General features: G+C 43.2%; 1 long non-coding RNA gene across 3 annotated transcripts; it reads left to right on the top strand.

The window, feature by feature from the left end:
- The first annotated feature begins 2371 nt into the window (after window positions 1–2371).
- LOC123126252 (uncharacterized) lies at window positions 2372–4886 on the top strand. Of its 3 annotated transcripts, none has more exons than XR_006461620.1 (6): window positions 2372–2608; window positions 2704–2824; window positions 2940–3001; window positions 3233–3458; window positions 3555–3801; window positions 4634–4886. It is a non-coding gene; the product is annotated as an uncharacterized lncRNA (long non-coding RNA). The 3 variants fall into 3 exon arrangements; XR_006461619.1 differs by having other exon boundaries at window positions 3555–3806; XR_006461618.1 differs by having other exon boundaries at window positions 3555–4886.
- The last annotated feature ends 2152 nt before the right edge of the window (window positions 4887–7038 follow it).

Genomic DNA, 7038 nt, shown 5'->3' with positions numbered 1-7038 from the left:
AATTGTGTGAAAATTACCGTGACAATGGTTTAAGTCATAGGATTTGGCTAGGGTGACAAAGTGCAAAAGGAATCAATTCAAACGAAGTGATAGTTTAGGAGATATGGCCAAATAGAGTTCAAATTTGAATCTGAATAAATTTCAAATTTCAAATTAGCAAATTAGCAAAAGTTTGCAGAGATGGGTTCTCTGGATAAAGCTTGTCGAGTTGAACATTTTACCGCTGGTTTCATCTAGTTTGGATCTACGGTTAAAAATTGTGGCTAAACGAAGTTAAAGGACTAATCTGCTAAATCCAGGGACTAAACAAAAAGTTTTTTTTTCTCACAACCGGGTCCCTGGACGACAGATGTCCGCTGCGGGGCTTATAGGGCGAACGACCGACAATTAACAAAATTGCTACGTGACGGTTAATAAAAATAATGCTCGATTTAAAATAAACCATGATTCACCGCGTGCCGGTTCAAATCTAAAAAAACTAATCTAAATGAATGGCAGGAAGCGGGCGGTGGCCCATAGTGGCAACGGCGTCTGTGTCGGGCGGGGGCTCGACGTCGGCGGGGCGGCGGTTGCGGTTGTCCAAAGTGGCGGGGAAGGACGCGTGGATGACCAGCGTGTCGAGGCAGTCCGGACGGCGGTGACGGTGCTCCTCGGGGCATCGGAGTCGAACGGGAGACGTCGGCGGTGCTCCGGTAGGGCTCGGGGTCGTCGGGGCGGGTGCTCCGGCGTGACCTAGGCGGCAAACATATGTAAAATGGGTGTGCATTGACACAGGGGTTCGATTGACGAAGAATGGAGGCATGGAGATGCTCATCGGCGACGAAATCCTCCGGCGAAGATGGCTCGGCCGGCGAGATCCAAATGGACGAGGCGGGCTGTGCGGGCCGCATGGGGAGCAGCGGAATGGCAAGATGAGAAGAGGGGCCCCTGGGGTTTATATAGGCGAGGCTAGGAGGCTCGGGGCTGCGGGATAAGCCCTATCTGCGCGAGCTGCGGCCGACAGTTGCGGGAGCGTGGGCGCGGCGTCCCTCCCGTGCGCTGCGGCAAAGGTTGAAGATGGCTGGGGTTGGGCGTCCCACTGGTTAGCGAGATATAGAGAGAGATGAGGGGCAGGTGGTGGCCGTTGGATCGAGAGAGATCGGGCGGTGGAGAGTCTCCCATACCGGTTCAGTAATTAAAACGACATCGGGCCGAAATTGGCCGTGGGTCGACTGGCGTTCTCCTGGGCCAAACTGGTTTCGGTCCAAGCAGTGTGTGAGTGTGTGTGTTTTTTACAGAAACTCTTTGAGGTCCAAAAATAAATACAATTTATAAAAATACTACAATAATTTCTAAAATCATTACATATAATATAGAGCATAGTGAACATTTTTTCTGCTCAAATAATTTGGAAAATATTTTTATAATGCAATTAATGCACTTTTTCCAATAAAAATACCAAATAAACTGCAAATAATACTCTAATACTTTTCCCAACTCTTTTTATATTTGAGGATGTCATTTTATCCTCTCTCTTTTATATTTTCTCGAGTGGAAAAATATTTGAATGTTTCAGAAAACTCCAAAATGCAATAAATCATGAAATGCAATGATGATTCTATTAACATCCAAATTTAATAAAATTGGGATGTTACACTTAACAGGAAGGGTTTCTGAATTAATAAATCCTACAACAAACCAATGGGATGCTGACCTGATGAATCAAACATTCTGGCCAGAAGGTGCAAATATCATCCTTCAGATACCTATTCTAGAGCAAACAGGTGACTTCTTCACTTGGCATTATGATAAAAAAGGGTATCTTCTCGGTAAAGTCGGCGAACAGGGTTGGTATAGATAATGCAGTAAGAGAATCGTCTTCAGGACTAACTTCAACTTCTAGTGCGGAAATAGAGAATTTAGATTTTGACTGGAAGAAGTTATGGGCACTTTCCCTACCAAGCAAAGTGAGGCATTTTCTATGAAGAATAGCGACATACAGCCTGCCTCTAAGGACAAAACTAAAAAGAAAAGGTATGCTTCGAACATCCATTTATCAGGCTCTAAGAACAGGGTTGGTACGATGAAGATGGTGGACATATATTTTTGAAATGCAAAAAAGTAAGAGACTTGTGGAGAACATCCCTGTTAGAACATATTAGAGTTAAACTTTTTCATTGTCCTGATTCGAAAAAGGTTCTTGAGGAAATATTTTGAACTGTATGAAGGACAAAACTCAAGGAAAAGAAAAGAGAAGACGCAGAAATGAAAACCACCTCCATAGGGAAACCTGAAGATTAATGTAGATGGGGCTTTACCGAGGCATAATAACGAAGAAAAAGAAAGAAAGTCAACCCGCGAAGCCCTTTCCAGGCCCAACGGTACACACGTTTACCTAAAAAAACACCCAAACCACTGCTCTGTGTTCCTCCTCTTCCCCAGCCCCGGCTTCCACCCCGCCGCCGCCTCCACTCCCCCAACTCCACCGGCCGCGGATCTACCCGAGCGGTCAGATCCGCCCCCACTCCCTCCCTCCGTCCCTCCTCGCGCTGGAAACCCTAGACCCCCCGGCCATGGCGACCCAGGCTTCGAGAGGGATCTGCTGCTCCCTCCTCCTCCTCCAACGGTGGTATGAGTCCCTCCGCTCCTCCTCGTCTTCTTCTTCTTCTTCTTCTTCTTCTTCTTCTTTCCCCCCTCTCTCTGACCCCTGTCGCGTCTGTGTAGGCAGGTTGAGGCTGAGGGCAGCGGCCGGTGACCGGGGCAGCCAAAGGAAGGAACGGCTGTTGCGGTCTTCTGCTCCTTCTCCGCCGGTACAGAGGAGAGGCGCCGACGGCAGGCATGGAAGGTATCCTTCCCCTCCATCTCATCTCTCCGATTTCAACATGAGCATCATTAGCTAACCAACATTCTGGCCGGCTTTTCTTCTTCTGGATCCCCATCTGATGCCTGCTTGTGTGCAGTTTGGGATTCTTCCTTCTTCACCACCATCTCCTCCTCCCCAAGAACAGGACCTTCACCAAGGGTATGTATGTACATGGACGCATCCCTCCTCCCCCTCCCTTCTTCTTCTGCTTTTCTTCATCTATGCATCTGCTGCGTGCCAAAGTTCTTTTCTTTTCCTGGTTCAGTCTGTGTGCATGTGCAATCAGGGAGATGTATGTATGTGTGTATGGATGTGCTACTTACCACTGGAAAAATAATAATAAAATCTGATGAATGCTTTGCTGTGTCTGATGAACTCTTGTGTGTCCAGGATTCGTGAGGTGAGAACCGTTTGGCCAGCCCGCAAGTCGTGGTGTTTGATGAATATAAACTAGGCCTTGCCCCTAAAATTTAACCAGCCGCCGTCCGGATCCAAAAATCCCCACCCCACCCCACCCAAAACGGAAGCAGGAGTAAGGAAGGAGGCTTGTGGCCTTGTGGGTCGCCTCTCCTTCGTCGGCGGCGCCGCCGACCGCTCGTACCCGACCTACACCAAGGTAAGCTCGTACCCGACCTCTCCCCACTTCCTCCTACCCAGCCTCCCCCTTTTTCTTTTCCATCTCATGGATGGCTGGATTTAATCTCCAATGCAGATGATTACGGATGCGCTCACCGAGCCGGGAGGCACCTCCGCCATCGCCGGAGGAGGTGTTTTGGCGGGGATCAAGAGAAAGAAGAAGCGTGGGAGGCCATTCAAGAAGAGGCCGCCGCGAAACCCGCTTGGGAGGCCGGGGAAGGTCAAACAGCCAGATTCTGGAGCAACTCCAGCCGCGCCGTCACCGTCAACAACCGGTATCAAGAGACCGCCAAGAAAAGACAAGTCAGCAGCAGCTTATCCATGTCAGGTCTTATACTTGCTAGTTCTTTGGAGTGACGTCATTCTGATTTTATAAGCTTATCCATGTCGGAACTGTCAGCTTAACTCTGTTTACTGGAACTTCCAACATAATTTGCAGTCAACTTGTTACAGCACATTGAAGCTTTGGTTCAAGTTTCATGTCATGTTTTATGGATTGTACATTTTTCATATAAGTTTCCTTTGTGATATAGCGAAAAGGAAAGGAGATGTTAGTAGGCTCATCTAGGTTGTGTCGTTTTTGCTCTTTCCACGTAGTAATGTGAACATAGTTACTTGCTCATCACGGGTTGTACAGTACACTAGGCGTAGAAAACTGTATGTAGCATGTTGCCTTTCATACTCTGTCATGTTTTTACGGTTTGTCGATCACTCATTTAAGTTCAGTCACTGCACTTAACACTTGCACTTTTTTGAAGAATATTCTAAATGAAGTAGATCACGAGTCTCAAATCTGGGCAGAGTTGTTTGTTCCGTTTGTACAGCTAAATCTGCTATACTTTGATCAGGAATTAGTTGTACTTGCTGTTAGGGATGTAAATGGCGTGATAAACGGCGCTGCAAGGCCCGTTTAGTACTTCATTTTTCCCAGAAAAATTAAGCTTTCTTGAACTGTTAGACCGATGAGTGGGCTTAAACGGGCGCCGTTTACATCATGACTTGATGTCAGATTAGTCGTAAAAGTGTTACGAAGTGAGATATGAGGGAGATACCAAGACAAGAAAATGTATCTTGCAAATTGTAACTTTTTTTCCCTTTCTCGAGTTTGAGTACATGATGAATGTCTACTTGATAAAATGATTTTTTGCTCTATAGATGACCAAACCAAGCAAGAAACGCCGCTCGTCGCTGCTGAAGTGCTCCAACAGAAGGTTCCTTGCAAGTTTTTGGTCAAAGGTGATGCTTGCAAACAAGAAAAAGTGGTGCCCAGATCGATTTTATAATCACAAATTTGTGATGCAAGTCCTTATTTCTACTAGAGAACTTCGAGTAACATGTAGTAACTGGGATTGCTGCTACTTAACGCTTAACGCAACGCCTAATTATATATGACATGTCACTTAACGCTTGCCTGGATAGTACAGGTAGGCACGTCCAGCAAGCACCCAGCCTACTTGGTCGCTACACCTGCTTGTTTTTCTTTTTACTTTTTTCGATCGACCTTTTGATCAACCTTTGTTTTATGGATTGCTGCTACTTCTACTTTGGGTGATTGCTGCACTGAGTCGATCCATCAACATTTCTTTTCCTTTTCCACGATCGACTTGATGTACAAAACCATAACGGACGTCACAACTCAGTCTACAGAGAGGAATGGGCCGTTTTTCGTTCTTCTCATCCCTTTCTCATCTCATCAAACAAAAATGTCATGTTCCAAGTGGAAACGAACTAAAGATGAAATCTATAAACTGGAAAGATTTGCATTCATTTTAACCGAGCGAAGGAACTATGGATCAGTTATTTGGTTTTGACATTTTATTGGATGTTATTACTCCCTCCGTCCCAAAATAAGTGTCTCAAGCTTAGTACAACTTTGTATTAAAGTTAGTGTAAAGTTGAGACACTTATTTTGGGACGGAGGGAGTACTAATTATTGATGATATGGTTAGGAAAGCGGAGATTGATGCACAAATGGATGTAGAGTATATGGCGATATGCTCGTAAGACTTTTTTGTTTTGAAAAAAGACTATTGAGCCCCGCTTCGGCAACACCCCCTCCGTCCTGGGCCTGGCCCATTTTTTTTAACCTACAAAAAATAGGAGCATGAAGTAGGATTCAAACTCTCTACCTCTTCGTTTACTTTCACCTGCTATAACCAACTGGGATAGCTCCCTTGCTGTGCCTAGTTACTTGTTTTTCTCTTCTTGTTGTGCATCTTCTCAGTCTGGTTTTCTTATTTGTTTTGCTTTGCTTGGCCTTTTTTTCTTCGGTTTTACTCGTTTTTATTTTTCTTCATTCTTCTTCTTTTTTCTTTTCCTTTTCATTTGCTTAAATTGTTGAATTTTTTCAAATCCATGAACATCTTTTCAAATGAATGGAAGTTTTTCAATTTCACAAAAATAATTAAATCGATGAAAATTTTCAATTTTGTGAACTGTTTTTTGTATTTTGTGAAATTATTTGTTAAATTCATGAACTTTTTTCATATATTTGTGTACTTTTTTTATGTCATATTCATGAACTTTTTATCAAATCAATGAACTAGTTTTATCAAATTCGTGAACATGTTTTCAAATCGACGAACTTTTTCAATTTTGTGAACTTCTGCCAAATTCATGATTTTTTTGTCCAATTCATGAACTTTTTTAAAATTGATGAACTTTTTTCTGTTATGCAAACTAATTTGTCAAATTCGTGTACTTCTTTTGAACTTGTAAGCTTTTCCTTTAATCCGTGAACCTTTTTCAAATTTAAACACCAACAACTGGTTTTTTCATGTAACAAAACAGCGGCAGTAGAGAAACCGAGAAAATATTGCGAGGAAACCAAAAAGCGGTCTACTTGGACCACGACCCACTAAGGCGAACTTGAGCGCCAACTTATCTTTCGGGTGCATAAGGCTCCAAGGTGGGAAAAAGTTTGCGAATTTGAAGAAAGTATGCAAAATTGAAAAAAAATCATCAATTTGGAAAAAATATTCACAAATTTGAAGAAAGTTTACATAATGGAAGAAAGTCCATCGATTTAAAAAAAGATTCATGAATTTGAAAAATTAGTTCACAAAATTGAAAAAAGTTCATCGATTTGAAAAAAAAGTCACAAATTTGATATATTTTTTAAATTAAATAGTTATTTCACAGGAGGCCGCCCGATTGCGCCTGCCTTTTGTCATGCCCGAAAATAGGGAAAAATAAAACAACAGTTTTGAGTAACTGTTAAATTATGATTTTAAATACTTTTTTCTTCAAACCTGGCATGGATACCTACCATGTGCATGCCCACCTATTAGCAGAAGTTAAGGTCATTTCATGAATGTCCAAAAAAAGATCATGCTCAAAGTAGGGCGTGCGGGTAGGCCAGAAAGCTCCGTTTGAGAGCACATTGTTTCTCGACACCAATTCTTTTTATTGGCTTGTATGACCAAGTCAAGGCATCATGCCATTTTTTTTGGTTTTCTACAAATTTTGATAAATGGCCGGACGTGTCGCAACTTGCATACGGTGTCGGAAATCGTTCAAACCTAGCATGCATACCTCATATGTCTGTGTGAGCAAGAAGT

This window comes from Triticum aestivum, chromosome 5D (genome assembly GCF_018294505.1).
Source record: "Triticum aestivum cultivar Chinese Spring chromosome 5D, IWGSC CS RefSeq v2.1, whole genome shotgun sequence".
Lineage (NCBI taxonomy): Eukaryota > Viridiplantae > Streptophyta > Magnoliopsida > Poales > Poaceae > Triticum > Triticum aestivum.
Note: the sequence above shows the minus strand (reverse complement) of the source record. Positions and strands in the feature narration are given on the sequence as shown.